The sequence below is a fragment of the Phascolarctos cinereus genome, unplaced genomic scaffold (assembly GCF_003287225.1).
Source record: "Phascolarctos cinereus isolate Bilbo 61053 unplaced genomic scaffold, phaCin_HiC Scaffold_2;HRSCAF=192, whole genome shotgun sequence".
NCBI classification, from domain to species: Eukaryota; Metazoa; Chordata; class Mammalia; order Diprotodontia; family Phascolarctidae; genus Phascolarctos; species Phascolarctos cinereus.
Window position 1 is genome coordinate 282,695,437 of NW_027555625.1, and position 22,517 is coordinate 282,717,953.

Genomic DNA, 22,517 nt, shown 5'->3' on the forward strand with positions numbered 1-22,517 from the left:
TAATTTTGTTGTATATTTGAAAGGAATAGCAAGTTGTGCATAATAGATTTGTAGTCACATGTATAATGCTTGTTTTGTTCCATAAACTAAAAATAAAATAAAATAAATAAATATTGGGAAAGTGATCTTACCTTCATGAGTCTCAGTTTCCTTATCCATAAAATGAAGGGGTTGGACTAGGTGGCCTCTGAAGTCCCTTCCAGCTCTACATCTGGATCTTCTGATCCTACAGACCTTAAAGAAGTCTAATGACGGAGATCCTACTCTCTGCTGAGGAAGTCTGCTCCACTACCAAAAAGCTTGGATTATTAGCAAGTTTTTGAAAAAAAGAATTGAGCTGAAATGTTTCTCCCTATATAGGACCCCTATTTTTTCTATTTTGTTCTCCAGAGTCACACAGACAAAGTCCTCCTTTTCTGCCATACACTAGATTTTCAGATATTTGAATATGGCTTTCAGGGCTGCCCCTTGGTCACACCACATCTAAAACACTGTGTTCAGTTCACCCTTCGGTGACAAGCTGACAAATTGGAGAACGTCAAGAAAAGAATGACCAGAATGGTGAAGGAGCTCAAGATCATGCCATCCAGTGACTGACTGAGGGCAGGAGAAGAATTTGGGGAAGCATGATAACTGTCTTCAAATATCTGAAAATGTGTCAGAAGAAAGAGGGAGGAAACTGGTTCTTCTTGGTGTTAACCTTGCACAATGTGGCTCCAGACTACTGTTCCAAGATTGTTGTATATCATAGCCCTTTACAAACTCAGTGTTCCAGACAAACTGGACTACTTGGTGTTCATCAAATTTGGCAATCCATCTCCCACCTTTGTGCCTTTGCACAGGTTGTCTCCCATTCTTAAAATCAACCCCTTGTTTTTGTTTTTTAGAGTCACTAACTTCATTCAAGGTTCAGCTCATGTGACATCTATAAAAAAAAATCCTTCCTGATTTCCTAAGCTGTTAGTACTTTCTCCCTCTTCTCATGATCACATACATCCTTATCAAATAAGATAATAAGATATATAAAGTACTTTGCAAATTGTAAAGCATTATGTAAGTGCTAGCAATTGCTACTGTTATTTTCTGTTTACATGTTTTTTCCTTCCAATAGAATATAGGCTACTGGAGGGCAGGGTATCTCTTAACATTTTGTCTTGGTAATAACCCTTTCACCCTGGCTTACATATAATAGGTTCTTAATAAATAGTTGTTAGATTGTTTTATTTCTTTCCTTCAGTATCAATTTCTGCTTTCCTTTTAAAAAGCCAAGTCCAAGGGCATAGGCTCAGTTATATGACTGGTCATGACTTCTTCAAATGTGGCATTAATGGGGATGTTTCTACTTTGTATAAGAGATATCTTCAATGCCAGAACCAAAGCTACCACCACAGGTATCAAAGATGACCCAGTATAATTCCTAGACAATTACACATACGCACACACAGAGCCTGAAGTGAACATGAAGGTTTTGACATGAGAAAAAGAACACAATTTGATAAAAAGTAATTCAAATATATCTAGAGAAAGTAAAATTATTTCTTATGCTACACTGGACCTAGACAATGACACTTAAGAGCATTTCCTCCCTCAATAATTGAATGATTTCCAAATATTATGTCTATTACAAAATATTGTATTAAAACAAAGAATGGAAGTTCCTTTTTTGTCTATAATGATAAAATAAACAATGAAAATGTAGGTTAATGGAACAATTATTTAACAGCTAGAAAATGGACATGTGACATAATATATATAACATATAAATATGTAAAATCTAAATATAATTTCTCTGATTCTGAACCTGAAGGGCCTAAGTCAAAATATAGCTTTACATATCTTAAGAAGTAGAGGTTCTTTGAAGTAACAGTCTTACAGACTTTAATTAGCATAATTATACACTAGGCATTAAAAATACCTCAAATAGATCACATCAGTGTTAATGAAATCAAAGAATAGGCAGTTTAGAAAATAATATTTTCCCATTATTAATCCAATCATTTTTAACACCAAGATAAGATTAGAAATTAACAATGGAAAGGGAAGGTGGTCAAAGATAAAGTCCTCCAAGTGCTAGTGAAGACACATTCTACCAGAATGCTGTGTGATAATATCTTAAGACGGAAATCTTTCCTTCAGCAAAAGGAGAGTAGAAAGATGCTAACGTGACAACTCTAGAAAAGTCTAGAACCTTAAAGTACAAAATGTTGATAGGTAAATTTCCTTACCCATGCGATTTGGAACCAAAGCTGCCTTTTCTTCAGTCTTGGCTCTCTGCACATGCTACCTTCCTTTATGGTTTTCTTTGTTAACAGGATAGCATTGTATAGCTCTACCCATTCACCATTGCACAGGGCAAGTTAAACAGACACTATGGCAACAAAGGTGTAATTTTTAGGGGGAGATGAAACTACTGAACCATTCAGTGTCAGTAGTCCATGTGCTTTGAATTGCTTTTCTAATAGTTGGGATGAGTGGCATACTCTTTCCTCCCTCTTGTGACCAAAACCACAAAATTAGCAGCCTAGATAAAGCCTCTGAAAATGTTCCTATTAATCCTGTAAACACAATCCAACTTGATACCTATGATCCCCCAAACTCAAAACCTCAAAGCCTATCAAGGTTTGGTCTTGAATAATTTCAAATGGTGAGTATAAATGCAATACAAAGGGCTTTTGCATTATTTCAATATTAAATTATCTCTATATGTGACTTCAGATAAAATAGTAACTTCTGATGTGCTCTCCTGGTAATAACATTGCAAAACAACACAAAAGGCAATAAACGGTACAATTTCTTCAAGTCCAAATCCGGCAAACTACAGTATCTTTCTCATGCTGAAGGTATTACAACTTTGTAAAAATGCCATTACAAAGACAGAGCCTCTTTCCTAAATGCCCTGAAATTCCTGTCCTTTTTAATTGCCTAGAATTCATGTCAGTTGTGTGAAAAAGCTATAAACATACACAATCATAAAAACACATTTAGACACCCTGAACAAAATCAATGCCATATTATTTTAGTTTATTATTCCTAGTAGAGTACACATCGGTCTTCTTGCTTTGATATTTATTTATACCAAAGAACTGAAAGAACATAAATGCCACACTTGGGATAACACTAATGCTAGAATCGAGTACAATACATATAGCTTCTGCCTTAATTTAAAAAAGTAAGGCAGTGTTTAGGAATCATCTTCACATAATATGGGACAAAGCTGAAGGTCACAGTATTATTCATAAAAATGTGAATAAGGATTAAAAAATTATGGTTCATGAGACATGAAGAACTGTTAGTTTGCATAAATGGTTTTTTTTTCTATCTTATGGGGAAATAAATATCTGAGGAAAGAACGTGCACAGTTCCCTTGGCTTTGTTATTCTTCTCTCTTTGGAACCTCTAATAGCTTTATTCAAGAGATTCTCTGCTATTCAAAACTTTGCTGCTCTTATGAAAAATTAATGATTGCTTTTTGCTCAACAGAAAGCCTCCTTATTCTGCACCTGATTAACAAAGAAGCCTTAGTGCAGGAGTGAGATACTCGGCAGGAGAGGCTTCTCTCACACCAACACACTGAAGGCGATGAGAAAATAGCCCCTGTTAGTTCAAGGACACCAGGTAGGCAGACCACGTGCAGCCCCATACACACTGTCTAACAAGAAATGCGTCTTGAACAAAGGCAAATGTCAACAAAAATAGCCAGACACCAACAGCAGGACACCCCTACACCGTGCCCACTGGCTGTTCCATGCCTGCAGCAAGAAGAAGTGCAATGTTATGTTTGCTAGCTATTGTTCTGGAATCATCCTGGGGGTTAACAGGTGATTGCAGTGCTCCCATATGCAATTTACAAAAGCAAAATAGAGAGGACCTTTTTTGTAAATATCTGAACACTTAGAAATCACTTTTGAAAATATGAAAGTCAGGTATTGCATCATTATCAAAGATATTGAGTTTAAATGGTGCAGAGTTCAGAATAATTGTTTCAAAAATGATTTACAAAGGAAAAGAGGGTAGACGTATATGGGCATAAAATTTTAAGTCCTTGGCTATACACAAGTGAATACGGACACATACATATTTGTACACATGCTAACCATGTGTGTGCATACAGCAACATTTAATTTCTGATGGTAGCCAACAATTAAATCCCCCTTTACCCTTGATAAGATATGACTATGAATGATATTGGTCATGAGGGCAGTACAGTAAGAACTGAAGCCATCATTTTATCCCTGGAGGTGACAGCTATGCTTTACTTTCCCAACTCCTTCTAGAGTTAGTAAAGAAAAGACTGGGGTGACAAAAAGGTAAGAAGGTTGAACATGGGAATCTGAAGGAGATGGTTGGATCTAGTACAGTATTACATACACATTTAGTATAAAGAAGCCTTTAAAGTAAACACAGTTCTAGAGAGGTTAAAAGCCTGAAATGACAGATGCATAGACATTTCTAGCTGTGCATTTTATTTCTGCAATATTTCTACTTATCTTTCAGGATTTTTATTGCCATATGCAAATGCATAAGACAATATGGTTATAGAGATGATTAGAAGATAAGCTGTCTTTTCATTTGAATACAGCTAATAAAAGTGGAAATATCTCCTGCTGTTTTTCCTTAACTAAAAAAATAAAAATATTAAGTAGGTGAAAAATGATATTTAAATGGCCTAATGCTATTTGGGAAGTGATTTTGAAAATGTATTCAGATGGATAAGAATTGTGTACAGAAGATTATGAGAATAACTACAAAAATAAAATCTCAAAAGCTCTTCAATTAAAAACAAAAATCAATACTTATTTTAAAATCTATTCCAAGGATTTCACCACTGTCAACTTTTATTATCAGACATCCAAAGATCATTGCCATAACATCAAAAACTTCATTACAACATAAAAATGGAGTTTGGTCCTCAAGGAAAATGGTATAAATATTCTTAAGAAGACATTTTTTTTCCCTCTTGGGGACATGGCAATTAGTAGTAAACAAACCTATACATGTATAGGTGTATATATCTATACCTAATCTCTCTGTCTGTCTAGTTCATCTCCTGGCTCTCATGAACATGTAATAAGTAGCATGGTAAGTTCAACAGGATGAGAGAAAAGGAACTATTCAGCTGGGAAGATACAACTTGTGATAGAACTTCAGTGTCACTTGTAAGCGTCAATGCTCAATGTCTTCACCATTATGTTTTATTTTTTCCTATTCAATTACCTTATCAAATAATGGTAACTTAGATTCAGAACAACTCGATTCTACATAATATTTTATATTTTTTAAGAAAATGATTTGGCATAATGTAATTTAATATCTTAAAAATCTTAAGTGAGAATGATAAAAACTATGACTTTCACAACTTATTGGCTGCATTATTTGGTATGTTTGAATCACATAAATAGCAACCATTTTATAGAATTCTGTAAAGACTTTAAACATTTCAATTTAACTGGCTTTTACCTCTTGAACCATTTGGTCTTCTTTTTCAGTTCATTTCTGATTTCTCTATCATCTTGTGGGTGGTTTGAGAACACTGTGCAGCACCTCCCACACTTCTCTTAGTACCAGCTCATCAAAAGGACGTGACCACAGGAGGAAGCACTGTCCTGATCATTTCAAGAATATCACTGTTTAACTGATCACACATGAGATAACTGCTTGTCTAGCACTAAAAACTTCTTGAGATCATAGATTTAGTTTGGAGAGAAACCACAGAGATCTTATGTACCATACACTGTCATATTTTTGTTTTTAAATGGATTAGTTATCACCTTAGACTCATTCTTCCCTGCCCCAGTTGGAGTTTGGAGAATTACATTATAAAAATCTTTTGTGCTCTAAAGTGTACTTTGACTTAAAAAGGTTTTTTTTTGGTGCTCTGGGCCAAGAACTCAATTTAGAGTCTTTATAATGGTTTACAACTGACTTATTATTTCTGATTGGTTTGTTATTTATTTCTTCATCATTTTTTACAAGACTGTAAGCTCCTTGAGGATAGACACCATGTCTTATTCATCCCCTAGTACTAGGACAAGGTCTTACATACAATAGTTGCTTGTAAATATTTGCAAAAAGGATGAATGATCTTAAATAAATAAATAAATCAAAGGACCATAGATCAGAAGTTGGAAGGAATCTTAGAGATCATCTAGTTCAACCCTTTCATTTTACAGAGGAGGAATGAGGCCTAGAGAAGTTAAATGATTAGCCCACGTTCTCATAGCTACTAAGTATAGTATAGGATTTGAACTCGAGTCCTATGATTCAAAGTTAGCACTCTTTCCACTTTCCTATAGTGCCACTGAATTGATCTATAGGTGGCAAGCAATGACAAATATTTAAACTTCTATTATTTTGCTTCACAGTATAAGGGCTAAGGGGATATAGTGGAAAGAGAGCTTCACTCAGAGTAAGGGGATCAGTTTTAAATCTTGGCTTTCCTACTTAATAAGTGTGTCACCTTGAGCAAATTATTTCCCCTTTCTGCATCTCCATTTCCTCATCTGTAAAATGAAGGGATTAGACTGATGATCTCTTAGGTTCTTCTTAGGGAAAATATTGGAAAAAATGGAAGAAGCCCATGGATCCATCTAAAATCATTCACATGTGAACCTGAGTTGGAATGACTCATTTATGGTTAAGGAAAAGGTCTAATTAGATGAAAAATCCCCTTTAGAAAGCAGAAATCAGTTTTGAAACAGCTAGAAGGTGGTAAATAAATAGAAATGCTTTGGACTTTGAGACAGTGCTGACTGAATTCATTTGTACCAGTTTATTCTCTACCAAAGCATTGGCTTGCCATCATAGATTAACACAATGAATCCATTTCACACCCTCCAGCTTCGTGAAAATACATAATACATAGGATATTAGAGCTAGTCTATGATTCACCTTTTCCACCCTCCTCTGTTTATAGATAAGGAAACTAACTTCCACAGGATGGGGGGGGGAAGGAGAAGTATTTTGAAGAAAAGCTTTTGAAATGCTTGCCATTTTTGTGGCCAGTCAGTATGAAAGCATTTCTAGGGAATAGATACAGTGGAAATAGAAGTGAATTCTGGCTCACCATTTATGACTTCTTTGTGACCTTGGGCAAGTGACATAACCTCTCTTTGGGTCTTAGGTTCTTCATCTATAAAATGAAAGTGTTGGATTAGAAGATCCCAAAAAATTCACTTCCAGTTCTAACTTCTGATCTTAATATCTTTTATTTTGTGTAAATAAAATTTTTGTTATTTCTAACATAGACTATATTTTACTTTTTTATGCTTTGTATTAAGATGACTTTCTAGGGCAGCTGGTGGATAGAGTGCCAGGCTTGGAATTGGGAAGACTTATCTTCCTAAGTTCAAATCTGGCCTCAGACACTTACCAGCTGTATGACCCTGAGTGAGTCACTTAACCCTGGTTGCCTTAGTTTCTTCATCTGTCAAATGAGCTGGAGAAGGAAGTGGCAAACCACTTCAGTATCTTTGTCAAGAAAACCCCAAATGGGATCACTAAGAGTAGCACATGATGAAAATATGACTGAAACTAACTTTCTAGGGTTTTATTCATTATGTCAAGCACTTTATCACATGATTTTGTTGCTATTATTTAGTTAAATAAATGCTTGTTGTGAACATTTAAGCAAGCATTTTCAAAGCTTTCACTCTAAAATATCTCTTCTCTCTTTCCTTTTACTATTACTTTCTCCCTCACTTCACTTTACTCTATTAATGTTGGTTTTTCTAAAGCTGGACAAAGTGCTAAAGATAAGGCAGGATCTGAATCTGACTCATTACATATGTCTGCTCTTTGAAGGATGGCAAGAAAAGGTTTTGACAGGGAATAATGACCAATGACCCCGCCAATATTTTAACATAACAGATATGAACCAACATAGCTTTTTCCCCACCCACTCCCCAACCAAGCATTTCATAAAATGTAGCCCAAAGGAAAATGAAAGGCAGCAGTAAGTTTTTAGATGCAACAAATACAAGAGGAATTGAGACAGCAACTGGGTATGGGTAACCAGCAAGGGAATTTCAGAGAAGTGAGTCAAAGTTATCTTTCAGTTCTCAAGTTTCAGAAGAAGGAGACATCAGTCTAACAAGCATGAATAATAAGAAGACTAGCCAATGAGGGCCCAGTCCTTAGAACATGCAAAGGTCTGCCCTTCTTGTGAGTTATACAGAATATGGGCAATATTCTCTTCCTCCCATCAGTCTGACATGTAGAACTTTGGGGGTTTAGTTCCTGGCCATGGATGACTATCCATTAAAGTTTTTCTGGTTAGCTAAGGAGCCCAAAGGACTAAAGATTCAGTACAGGCTGAGCCAGAACTGGGTGTGCATACAAAAGATTTGAAGGATATTTTCTCACCCATCAACTTCGGAGTGAGGAAGATTGCTACGAGCCACTGATAGGGAAGGGGCAATAGGCCCTAATATATGACACCTCTGTTTCTAGTCTCTTTGTGTTTATTCTTTTCTGGTCATAGGTGCCTGAGTATCTGGAGACAAAATGGACCAAAAGTTTCAAAAGTTCAGAGGAGCCATCAGAGATCTAGCAACTAAAGTCAGTAGTGGAGTACCCAGCTGATAGCAGCAGTAGCTGAGTCTGGTGAAGATCAAGCTTGAGAAATGATCTGGTGAACTCTGCCCACTAGTGAAGTGATCTAGCAACTGAGATACGGGTGTGCAATTGAGGGAGTGACTCATCCAACTGTGATATCATACCTAGAAGTGAACTTTATGGGGACTCTGAGCAGAAAAAAAAAACCAAACCTACCAGAAAGTCCTCCTAGCCACATGTGATCCTTACATGGTGCTTCTGTGCCTTTGTCATTCAAGTTTGAGCCCACTCTCACCAGGAATCTTGGGTGTATATGGGGTGTGGGGAGAGTTCCCCTCCCAGTTTGGGGGGCTGTTTCTGTAAAAACTGCCCTTGCAATAACTGCAGAATAAATATCCCCTTATAAAAGCTCATTAACTTTGGCCAACTGATATCAATTAGTCAATATTGGTGGGAACATACTGTATAGGGACTTGAATGATAAAATTAGAAAACCCCAGCCCTTCAGAGCAACCCCTGGAATCCTGAGGGAAGCAGTAGCCAGTTGCCCTCTGGGGACCAACTTACTAGTGCTAGTGTGGCACTGGAGAGTGAGCTCAGGGGGAGTCATGAGACATTAAATATAATTTTTTTGTGATATGAAGAGAAAAATAAAAAAAAAACCTGTCCCCAAAGTGTTTACATTCCATTGAAGGGAAACAAAAATAATGAAATATAAAATATATGAAACAAATATGATGTAATTGAGGGGGAGAGTACTAGCAATTGAGGGAGGGAGTCAGGAAAGGCCTCCTGTAGGAGATGGTGCTTGAGCAACTAGATGAGACCAATTGTACACAGAGGAGATCCATGTTGGAGGTGACACAATTGCAAGGGAGTTGAGGAACCAATCACAAGCCATCCAAAGGACAGAATGATAAGAAAGGCATAGTAAGCTTTAAGGGGAGCAAAGGGTTCTAAGATACACATGACAGGAGGGATAACACCTCAGACGAAATGATAAGTGTTTGAAGGCAAAGAGAGAGGAGAGAAAATACCGGGGAATAACAAGTCAGTTTGCTCAAACATACAGTGTGTGAGGTGAAGTAATGTAAAATCAATTTAGAAAGATGGGCTAGACAGAAGTACTTTAAAGCAACAGTAATTTTAGGCAATGGAAAGTAATGATAGTTTAAAATGACAATATGAAAGGATGCCAAGAAGTCCTACTTCAATGCCTCATTGTGGCCCTTGGTTCTTGAAGGTTAGCCAATGGAGCACAAACCCTAAAAGTTTCTGCCATGGTGGAAAAGCTTACAATACAGTCTGGGCAACAGATTGAGGCTGCTTCCTGAGGACCAGCCTGGCTAGACATAGAGATGCTAATCACCAGAGACGTAGTGATGAATCATTTAGCCACAGCATGATCATTCCCACTGTACTTAGCAACAGCAACAAAAGTAAAGCTTTGGCTTTGGTAGGGGAAAATATGAACTTAAAGGCTTTCTTACAACAAGATAAGTTTCCCATGCATGTCAAAATCATGCAAAATTCCTCAAAACACATAACAGCACAGATAATCTTGTTTAATGACTCTTTGAGCATTAATGTCAAGTGAGGCATAAAAAAGATATATGCTTGACAATTATTTGCCATTGTGGTGGAGATCCAGCATTGAGTGCAAGATGAAGAGGGATTTCTAAAACATGGTGATATCTTTCAGATGCTCTTTATGGATGATTTTGTGCAAGCTGTATCAATCTCCAAAACAATGGAGAGTCTCTTCAGCAAGACACATAACCTGGAACCTCCTGGAATTAAACAGGAGAAGGGAAGTAGGCTGAATCCCCTGTGGGAAATGGTAAAGCTCCTTAATGACTGACTCTATAGAAACAAAGGCTCATCTTTTTTTTATTGTTTTATTTTGATTTATCAACAATCACTTCCATATGCTTTTGAGTTGAAAATTTTTCTCTCCCTTCCTCCCCCCACCCTTCCCAAGATGGCGCACAATCTGATATAGACTTTACATTTACATACCCATTAAACATATTTTCACATTAGTGAAGTTGTAAGTAAAAATTAAAACCAATAGGGGGAACCATCAGAAAGAGGAAACAAAACTCAACAGAAGGTAAAAATAAGTGATAGTGATTTGACTTCCATAGTTCTTTCTTTGGATGTGGACAGCATTTTCCATCCCGAGGCCTCTGGAGATGTCTTAGATCCTTGTAATGCTGAGAAGGGTTCAGTTTAACAATATTAGTCATCGCATAATGTGGCTGTTATTGTGTACAAAGTCCTCTTGGTTCTGCTCACTTCACTCAGCATCAGACCATATAAGTCTTTCCAGGTTTTTCTGAAGTCAGCCTGTTCATCATTTCTTATAGCACAATAGTATTCCATTACATTCATATACCACAACTTGCTCAGCCATTCCCCAATTGATGGGCATCCTCTCAATTTCCAATTCTTTGCCACCACAAAAAGAGCTGCTATGAATATTTTTGTACATGTGGGTCCTTTTCCCATTTGTTTGATCTCTTTGGGATATAGCCCTAGAAGTGCTATTGCTGGATCAAAGGGTATGCACATTTTTGTAGCCCTTTGGGCATAGTTCCAAATTGTTCTCCAAAATGGTGGATCATTTCACAACTCCACCAACAATGTATTAGTGTTCCAATTTTCCCATCTTCTCCAACATTTATCATTTTCCTGTTTTGTCATGTTGGCCAATCTGATAGGTGTGATGTGGTACCTCAGAGTTGTTTTGATTTGCATTTCTCTAATCAATAACGATTTAGAGCATTTTTTCATATGACTATAGATGGCTTTAATTTCTTCATCTGAGAACTGTCTGTTCATGTCCTTTGACCACTTATCAATTGGGGAATGGCTTGTGTTCTTATAAATTTGTCTTAATTCTCTATATTTTAGAAATGAGAAGGCTCATCTTTTTTTTAATACAAATATTCTACTGGTGTTACCATATGGCTAAGAGTCACAAGACACTATAGTTCTTGAAGAATTATAAGTAAATATCCCTCAGGAGAGATAAATGGCAGGAGTGAACAAGCTGCAGCACATAAATAAGGAACTATGAAGAAATGAGTAAAGCATGTCATTAAAGAAATGTATTATCTTAAAAAAAATGGGTTGGTCACTTGGCATGAATGAGGGCTACCTGTTAGACAGCCCATGAATATGGTATCTTTGTGCTATCAAGAGAAGCCCCACCCCACCATAAATTGTGTGTCTCCCATTCCTCTGGGGCAAACTTAGGGGAGGACAGACAAGAATCATAGAGGACAAGAAGGCATGGATGAGTTACCATCTGCATAACTAGAAGGCATATACACATCAATGAGATTACAGACCTATATGAGCATTGAAGATGTAGAACTAGTGAAAATAACTTTATCTGAGGTTACCTGAACACTTCTCATTCTAGCATTTGCTATAGAAAGTTGGTTATAGATGAGAAAATAAATGATCATGCTAGTAGGAGGTGCTGAAGTATTACTTCTGATGTAGAAAAGGGCTGTTTCAAAGCTTTGCAATGTGCTTCTTTTTAGCTCTCCCTGTTCCAAGCTTCAAGTTTCATTTATTTTCTGTCAGAATAAATCAATGCCAAGAGCTAGAATGGTATAATGGCAAGAACACTAGATTTGAAACTCAGACCTCTACTTGAATCCCAGCTCTGTTACTTACAATAAAGTTCTTTATTTAAAAAAATGGGTTTCACTATTTTTAAGCTCTGAAACAAATTACTTCCTTGGCATTTCACAGATAAACCTATTTTTACCTACTGACAGTAAAACGAAGTCTAAGTAAAAAAAAAAATAAACCAAGCTGCTAGAAGAATGGGGTTAAGTCTTTTAACCTACTTATTGGAATTCAAGTCTTTACAGCAAGCTTTTGTTGACTTCTTATTACTGTTTAAGGAGACAGGTTACATGCTTTGATGTAAATATCCCTTGATATATCAAGCCTGCAGGTCAGTATTCATTCATTCAACAAGAGATTCCTGAATGCCTATTATATACATAGGGCTGTGTTCCTTATTGAAGGGGACACAAAAAGACAGACACTATGGCCCTTGTTCTTTAGGAACAGTGTGTGAAGAATGTCAGAATGAGAAATATGGACTAAGTATTATAGGAGTTCAGTTTGGGAAATGGACTAGTTTACAAAGTAAGGCAGAACAAGATTTGGACCAAATAACTCTTGAACTCACACACATAGACTTAGAGCTGGAAGGAATGTTCAGGTTATCTAGACCAATTCCTTTTATACAGATAAAGAAACTGAGGGTCAGAGAAGTTAAATGACTTACCAGAAATCAGAGGTAGTAAACTGGGATTCAAACCCAGGTCCTCTGATTCCAAATATAGCATTCTTCCTAAAGCATGACACTACTGACTGTCTCCAAAACACAGTATGATTTACTAGAAGGAAGTGGCCTCAATTATTTTTATATTTTAGTTAGGTAGAAAACCCTGGTTTTGAGCTCCTTATAGACACAGACTTTTTTTCTAGTTGCATATCATTTCAGGAAAGCCATGAGGTAATGAGTAGAGAGAGAATTCTAGACATTAGGAGGTGTCCAGTGAAAATGTCAAGAGTTGGGAGATGGAGGGTGTTGTTTAAGGAACAGCCAGAAAGTCATTGTCACTGGATCACAGAGCACATGGTGTGAGGAGAGGAAGGAGTAAGGTGTAAAGTGGTTTGAAAAAAGTGGTTAATTAAAAATGTTACCTTTCAACTTCTTATGTTTAATAGCTTTCTTCATTTTGCGCTTTTTTCTAAGAAGATTTTCTTTGCTTTGTTTTATTTATTCTCTTCCCTTCTTGCTTATTCTGAAAATGCATTCTCTGATTTGTGGTCTATATCCTTACTTGTTCATTTTGAGTGAGTGTGTGTGTATGTGTTTTACTGAATTTACAGATCTTGTTCCATTCACTTTTTCTACTGTGCTTCACTCTTAGAATTAACAGCTCATGAGGAAAGCAATATGGAAAGAAGCAGTGCCCTATGGTAGAAATTGCCTTGGGTCCTAAACAACTCGTTCAATTCTGCTTTCCCATGGCCATTCCCTACTTCCCATTTGTCATGCCATCTCATCAATGGGTCTATGCCCCCTCCTCCAAAATCTTTTGAGTGCCAGTTCCCCCTAGAAGGTCACAAACCTCTTTTCCCGGGGCAGGATATTGTTCATGGAGGCACTCAGAGGTTTTTCCCTACTGCCCAACTTTTTAAGAATAAATGCTTCATGATGTCAACAGTTTCCATCACAGGCATGCATCTTTTCCCCCCCGGGGAAGACCTTCCCATTTGATTTCCCCAGTTTTGATCATATACTTCTGCCAACTCTTATTACCTTATAGTCTTGTTTTAGGGCTCATCACCCCTTCATTGTTCACTTGATAAGGGTACATCATTCATTTCCCTCTGAACTTGACCTTTCTTCTACCCATCATGTACCTTTTTCACTTCACAATTTTCTCCACAAAATACACTGATATACCTATAGTGGGTGGGAGTTGTGGGGATAAGTCCATAGTGTTTCAGTTTGGTTAATCACACTTCAATTTAAATTTTACTTACACTTTATCTCCCTTTATGCTTTATCTCTCAATCATCCTCTTATTCTCCCCTTTAAGTCATCACTTTATTTTTAAAAAAAAATCTCTAAAATATGGTAATTTATTTCATTATTTGTTCTTATCTTGGTTTATACTTATTTAATTTTCTTATGTTTCTGTTTGGGGGCCATTTTCAAGTCTAACAAGAATGCTTCAAATATTGATTTTTCATTGAACATTCTGAAAACTTGATCATTAAGTTCAGGTTTTCAAGGTATAACATTTAGGTTGCAAGAGGTACAGAATGGCTTGTGTTATTTGATTTCCTTTACCTTTATATTTGAAGTTTGTCTCATTAGAGAGGGATACCATGCAAGTGCTTAAACATTAGAGTTTTACTTTGGTTAATTCATAAGGATTTTACCTTGCTGGGGTTCATTCTCTTTCTGGTTTGGGATTTTTTTGAGAGTTATATGGGGATGAGGAAAGTGTTTACTATATCATTTTGTATAGCACAAACCATTCTTATGTATTACAGAGGTCAAAAGAAGAGATACTATCCAATTGTTGGTATCAAAGGAGGTTTCATGAAGACAGCTGATATTTGATATGGGCCTTATAGGATTGCTGTAATTCTGATAAGCAGAGGAGTGGGAACAACCCAAACAAAAGCTATTGGGACAAGCATAGGTTGATTTCATGGACCAGTAAGTAATTCTCTATGGTTGAGGCATAGGGATATATGGCATGTTTAGAGGAGTAGTAGGAGATAAGACCATATAGTTTCAGTTCTTAATCTAGTTTTTTTTTTCTCTATACTTGTACAGTTCTTGTTTGTCAATCTATAGATGGGCAGAGCTACTTGCAAATAGAGCCTTCCTGCTTTATAATATAATCATAACAACATTATACTTAAGAAGAAAATGGAAAGAACCTAGATTTAGAGTCAGGAAAATGAGTAAAAACCTGCTCTGGATTCTTACTAGCTATGTGACTATGGGCACCAATCCTTTAACTTCTCTGGGTTTTGGTTTCCTCATCTGTAAAATGGAAATAATAGCACCTCCCTCATAGGATTATGAAGAATGAATATGATACATATAAGTTGCAATGTAAATGTCAATTATTATTATTAAAAAATCTTTAATATTATAGGAGGTTGTTTCCTATTTATTTTTCCCAAAGAGGCAAAGAAAAATAACAGTGGCTATTTGCTCACTTTCAATGATTTAGAATGTTGATTATATACAATATAGTTATCTGAACATACAAGAGGAAAAATATTATCCCATTAAAACTCAAAGTAAGGAAGGATATTTTTGAGATTATTGATCTTCTGTGTTAGGCTATTAAAAATGCAAAGAGATGCTCTCATAGGAGATATTGAACAAAATGGCCATTAGAGAAAGTCTTTGGTGATATAGTGATTAAGCACCAGACCAGTGAATGCGCTAAATGAAGATATTGATTATGTTCTCAACTACAATACTTACAAAAAGAGACTGAGGAGGACAGACTCGAGACAAATCTTTCTGACTTAAGATTCTTGCATCTCTGGTTATTCATCACTCACTGTAAACACATTGCCTTGGAGTCTACTTTGTACAGGTGTCTTCCAGGTACAGTGTTTTCTTCTAAACTTGTCACTTAAATAATAATCAGTAGACTGATCATTGATGATCTCTTTATATTTGTATTATATAAAAATGCTACTATTGTGTGCTTGGCCAATAACTGACCACAGCCAAGAAAAAGAAGATAATTGCCTCAAACCTGGTCATTAGATTTACCTATTAAACACAGGGCTTAGGCTACTTATCTAGTGTATTACTTGATTAGGCTATTCAGTACTGTTGATAGTGTGGATGGCTTTTTAAAGTCCACATATTCCTCAAGCCCCTTCCATATTTGAGATTTAATGAAATTCATAACTGGAAAGATTAAGTACAAACTTTAAGTTCCCTTCCACTTGAACCTTCCCATCTTACTATCTAAAATATCAGTAATACTTACCAAGTTACTACACTGTACCAAGGCACTGAGTGGAATATTAGGAATAGATTCCATATCCATTACCAGCACTAATTTAAGTCCTAATCAGTGACTGAGGCAATATTCCAATAGCTTCATTTTTCTCTTAAGAATCTCTCTTATCTCTGATTCTCTTGATCATCCAAAAATCCCTAAAACTTCCAATAGCAAATACTGATTCCACATATTGTTGTGCACCTATGGCATTAAACCTGTTTTTGATAGCTTTTCTCCTTTATTGTAAACAATAAAGTTCTTGTAGTTGGTTTTTTATTAAGACATGTATGCGCCTGGATCTAATGACATCTTTATATACACAGGATAAAAAAAGTACTGTTATTGTGTACTTGGCCAAATGAAACACTTGGGTACTCCTATGTTTTAACAGTGAATGGCTTACATTTATCAAATTCTCAGACAGCACATAAAGCTAAGTCACACAAATATGTACTATCCCACGTACACTACTCATTACTGTAAGAATAAAACTGACAAATGTTAGCTTTAGAAATGTTTTCTGGAAACAATGTACAGAAGAAAGCTTTTTTATTCCACATGATGGGGGAACAGGAGATGCCCATTAGCAAAAAAAAAATCTAATTCACTAAATTTATTCATATTGCCCAAAGTGACCTCCCTCTACTTCAGTGCATGCAATGGGAATCCTGGGGGGAACAAACCAGTCATCAGACACATGGGATAGTTCTGCTATCAGAAGCAGCCAAGACACAGCTGGCAATAATTAAGGGAAGAATTTTACAAATTTGGATGCACAAGTAATGTACATTGCACAAGTAATCTTCCTAATGTACCACTACAATCTTATCACCTCTCTACTCAGAAACATGCAGTGGCTCCTCATTGTTTAACAAGTAAAGTATAAACTCCTGGCATCCAAGGCCCTAGGTAATCTGTTGCCTGCCCCCTTCCTTTAGTGAACTTACAGCTTAAGTGGACTACTCTCCATCTCCTATTCTCATATTGCCCTCTCCAATCTCCGTGTCTTTTCTCATGACGTCTCTCATGCCTAGAATGAACTCTACTTCTCTTAATCTATCAAGTCTTTCACTTCTTTTAAGGTTCAATTCAGGTGCAACCACTTCTTAAAGCTTTCTATAATGCTATCCCTCAACACACATACTTCCCTAGCTGAAGTAAGATCTCCCTCCTCTAAATTTTCTCTAGCATTTTCTGTGGAGTTCTCCCTTGTGTCTTACTATAGCTTGTAAATCTTGTAAGTCATAATTCATAGGATCATAGGATTTATAGGCCATCTAAATCAGAGTCAAAGAATCACAGAGCTGGAAGGAACCTTAGAGGCTAAGGGGTCCAAAACATAGCTCAACAAAAATCCTTTTATAACATAATTGGGTAGTCATCAACTTTTTCTAAAATACCTCTGGTAAATGATAACTCATTACTTTTTTCAATCAGCAAAATTGCACCTTCTCTCCCTCTCACCCTACTCCCCTCAAATGAGGATGAAAGAATAAAATCTATTGCAAACATGTATAGTCAAGCAAAACAAATTTCTATATTAGCTATGTTCAAAAAAAAGTTTCATTCTGCATTGATTCCTTTACCTCTCTATCAAGAGGTAGGCATGTTTCATCATTATCCCTATCATGGTTAGTCATTATATTGATGAAAGTTCCTAATTTTTCAAAGTAGTTTGCCTTTCCACGTTGTTATTTGTATAAATTGTTCTGGTTCTGTTCACTTCACTCTGTATCAGTTCATATACGTCTGCCCAGATTCTTCTGAAACTATTCTCTTTATCATTTCTTATAGCAAAAATGTATTCCATCGTATTTATAACTCATAACTTGCTCAGTCATTCTGTAATTTATTGAAACCTCCACTGGATTCCCATTCTTTGCCACCTCAAAAGATTTTTTTTTATCCTTAGAATTTGTTTTGCCTAAGATGAATCACTTAATCTACCCTTTCTCCTTCTCCCCTTTCCCTCTCACTTCTCTGTTGAGTAAAATGTATTTCTGTACCCAAATGTGTGTGCACGTGGTTCTTCCCTCCTTTGATTAGTACAGATGAGAGTGAAACTCAAGTGTCAGCCATCTCCTCCTACCCCTTCTGTTTGTTTGTATAGATGTCTGCTTGCATACTGATGTGAGATAATTTTCCCTACATTTCTCCACCACCCATCCTGTAAGTGTATTTCTCTTACCCTCTATTCTTCTTTTAAGATCAAGGCACAATAAAATCACTTCTAGGCCTTGTCTAATTAGACTCCATCAATAGATCCTGATGATAGGGTTCAGAAAAGACACATGTATCATTTTCCTATATTAGAATGTAAGCAGTTTATTCTTGTTTAGCCCTTTATCATTGGTATTCATGTTTGCTTTTTTTATGTTTCTTTTAACTTCTGGGTTTGAACTTCAAAGTTTCTATGTAGCTCTGGTGTCTGATTAGGAATGCCTGGAAGTTCTCCATGTCATTAAAGGTCCATTTTCCCATTCTCCCCATAGGACTGACTATACTCAGTTTTTCTGGGTAAGTTGTTCTTGGTTGTAAGCCTATATGTTTTGCCTTCTGGAATGTCACAGCCCAAGCTCTCTGATCCTTTATAGCAGGGCTGCTAAATTTTATGTGATCCTGCCTATGGCTCCTTGATAGTTGAATTCTTTCTTTTTAAATGCTAGCAGTATTTTTTCTTTGGCCTCAGACCTCTGGAGTTTCTGGATTTTCCTGGGAGTTTTCATTTTGGCATTTTATTTTCAGGTGGCAACTGTGAGATTCTTTCTATTTTTTTGTCCTATGGTTTGAAGAGACCAAATAGTTTTAAGATTTCTTGAACTAGAATATCTATGCTCTTTATTTGGTCATAACATTCAAGTAGTCCAAAAATTCTTAAATGATTTCTCCTTGATTTGTTTTCTGGGTCAATTCTTTTTGCTATGAGATATCTTACATTGTTTTGTTTTTCAGTCTTTTGACTTTAATATTTCTTGTTGTCTCATGGAGTTATTGGCTTCTATTTGGTCCATTTTAATTTTAAGAGTTTCTTTGCTTGGGAACTGTTTTGTTCCTTTTGTGCTAAGCTACTAATTCCCAATTCTTTCTCTTTCTTTTTTTTTCTGGCAAGGCAATTAGGGTTAAGTGACTTGCCTAGGGTCACACAGCTAGTAAGTGTTAAGTGTCTGAGACAGGATTTGAACTCAGATCCTTCTGACTTCATGGCCAGTGCTCTATTCACTGCAACACCTAGCTGCCCCACCAATTCTTTCTTCTACAGCTCTCATTTCTTTTCTATTTTTTCTCTAATACTCTCATTTAATTAAAAAATTAAAACTTTCTTCCTATTTTCTAGGAATTCTAGTTAAATTTGGGCCTCTGTTGTGTTTTTTCTTTGAAGGGATCTCATCTTGCAGATGTTTTGGCATCATTTAAGCATCCTTGTCACCATAATAGCTTTTTACAGTGGGATTCTTTTTTGTTTGCTCATTCTTCCAGGCTAGATCCTGACTTGTGACGATGTTAGGGCTGGGCTCTGCAAGTTCCGGGAGGGAACATCTAGGATGGTCCTATTGGTTTCTTGAGGGTACTGAATGTTGTGTTATTCTGGGATCTTAGGAACACTTCAGTCAGTTGTCTGTTTCAGGGCAATGTTGCTTGCTGTGTCACATCTCCCTGCTCCTGCCCTGCCCCCTCTTTCTCCCAGTCTGGGCTCTGCAAGTTCCTGACCTGGGTTTGGTTCTGAGCAACAGTAGAATGCTATTGTATTTAGCCACTGGGAAGCTCTGCAGGTCCCCCTTTCATCAGGGATTCTTACCCTGGTTATCCCTCTGCAAGCTTCAGACTGGAATAAACTAGAACTGAGACCCAACTCTGCACACTGCTGCTGCATGTTTCTGAACTTGATCCTCTCTTGGCACACAGCCTAAAGCCTGTGCCTCCTCTTACCTTGGAATGCCACCCTATGCAAAGACACCTCCTCTGTCTGCCTTGAATCTGTGACACAGAACTGGGAAATGGAGAATAAAATTGCCTGTTGGCACTTTGCCTATTTATGTACTCCCAGCCAGATCCCCTCCCCAATGTCTGTCTGTCTGTCTCCTGTCTCCCTACTCTGATGGGCTGGAAAAATGACTGACTTTTCTTTGGATTCCCCCTTCAGGATTCAGTTTGGTATGTTTCTTAAATCTGTTTGAAGGAGTTTGGGGGTGGTGGTGGTGATAGAATATCACTGTGCTACTTCATTGTCAGCTATCTTAACTCCACTTCCAAATCTGTTACTTTTTTGAAGCATTCCTTTTGACTTGTGGATAATTCTAACTGTTATGAATTTTCTTACATCAAACATGGTCTTGAGGCTGAGATGGAGGTAATGGCCTTTGTGAAAATGACTATAAATTTTGTTTGTCAAGGGAAATGTAGTTCTAGGACTACATGGATCCTCCAGTGTTGCAACCAGAGAGTAATGGAGCAGTGGTGGAGTGCCCTTTTACCCTCTTGGAAGAAAAGAAACTACACAAAAGCATTTTTCCTCTATCCAACTGCAAGGAGAAATGGACCAGAGTTTTCAGGTTTTCTCCCCCCTTTTTTCCAGCTACAAAGAAAAGAAGAGACATATTTTAAAGAGCTAAGTTCTTCAGAAGACCTGTGTCTTTACAGAGTTTTGGTTCCTGCTTGTAAAGATCTAGGCATCCTCAGTAATTTTTTTTCAAGTTTATTTTTATTATCTTTTTAATGTACATTAAAAACATGCTTCACTCTGGGAGAACAGTAGTTTTTTTAGATTAAAAACATTAAATTTATTATTTTAAACCTTCTTTTCTTCTTAAATTTTGAGTTCCAAAATATCTCTCTCTCTCCCACCCCCCCTCACTGAGAAGGCCAGCAATGATACAAGTGAAATCATGCAAAACCATAATAGCCATATTTCAAAAGAAAGGTAAAGTGAGAAAATTATACTTCAATTTGCATTCAGAATTCATCAGCGCTCTCTCTGGAGATGGATAGCATTTATTTTTTAATCATGAATCCTCTGAATGGTTTTGGATCATTTTATTGATCAGAGTAGCCAAGTCTTTCACAGATGGTCATCATTACAACATTACTGCTGTGCACAGCGATCTCCTAGTTCTTCTCACTTCATTTTACATCAGTTCATATAGGTCTTGCCATGCTTTTTTTCTGAAAGCACCCCCTTCATCATTTCTTACAGCATAATAGTATTCCATCATAATCACATGCCACAACTTCAGTCATTCCCCAATTGATAAGCATCCCCCTGATTTCCAATTCTTTGTTACTACAAAAAGAATGGCTATATTTTTGTACATATAGGTCTTTTTCCTTTTATCTCTTTAATGTACAGACCTAATAGCAGTATTGGTGAGTCAAAGGGTATGCAGAGTTTTATAGCTTTTTGGGCATTGCTCCAAATTGTTTTCCAAGAATGGATAGACAGTTCACTACTCTACCAGTAGTTCATTAGTATACCTATGTTTCCCTTATCCCTTCCAGCATTTGTCTTTTCTGGTAAGTGTGAGGTGGTACCTCATGGTTGGTTTAATTTGCACTTCTCTAATCAGCGATTTAGAGCATTTCTTCTGTGACTACAGATAGCTTTGATTTCTTATCAATTGGGAAATGGCTTTTTTTTTTTATAAATTTGACTTAGTCTGATACTCATACACACGTATGTATTCATTCATGTATGTCTAGCTGAGAAATTGGTTCTTATTTCTGTTTTTTTATATGAGGCAATTGGGGTTAAGTGACTTGCCTAAAGTCACACAGGTAGTGAGTATTATGTGTCTGAGGCTGGATTTGAACTCAGGTTCTCCTGACTCCAAGGCCGGTGCTCTATTCACTGTGCCACCTAGCTGCCCCCAAATTAGGCCTTTATTAGAGAAACTTGCTGTAAAATTTTTTGATATTGTTTCTTCATTGTTTATGATACCTTTTAGCACAAGGTATTTTCCCTCTTTATCTCTTAATTAGGTTTGTTTTTGCTTTTGCTTTGTCTGAGATCATAATTGCTACCATCCTTTTTAACTTCAGCTGAAGCATACTGGATTCTGCTCCAGCCCTTTAACATTTTTTTTTTTGCTAGGCAATAGAGTTAAGTGACTTGCCCAGGGTCACACAGCTAGGAAGTGTCAAGTGTCAGAAGCCAAATTTGAACTCAGGTCTTCCTGACTCCAGGGCTGGTGCTCTATCCACTGTGAGACCTAGCTGCCCACCCCTTAACTGTTTTCCAGTGTGTCTCTTGTAACAACATATTGTTAGATTATGGATTAGATTATCTAACCCATTCTGCTGCTTCTATTTTATGGGTGGGCTCATCCCATTCAAATTCACAGTTATGACTGCTGTGTATTTTCCTCTATCCCAACTGCT

At 36.8% G+C, this 22,517-nt stretch overlaps 2 long non-coding RNA genes across 2 annotated transcripts in view; one reads left to right on the plus strand and one right to left on the minus strand.

Moving 5' to 3' along the window:
* The window catches only part of LOC110207463 (uncharacterized), a 100,359-nt gene extending 91,140 nt beyond the window's left edge, over positions 1-9,219 (plus strand). The window contains exons 2-3 of the long non-coding RNA XR_002324168.2: positions 3,481-3,615; positions 8,480-9,219. This is a non-coding gene — a long non-coding RNA (uncharacterized LOC110207463). The remainder of the gene's footprint in view (positions 1-3,480; positions 3,616-8,479) is intronic.
* The window catches only part of LOC144455907 (uncharacterized), a 50,015-nt gene that overhangs the window by 4,564 nt on the left and 22,934 nt on the right, over positions 1-22,517 (minus strand). The gene's annotated exons all lie outside the window — the stretch shown is intronic.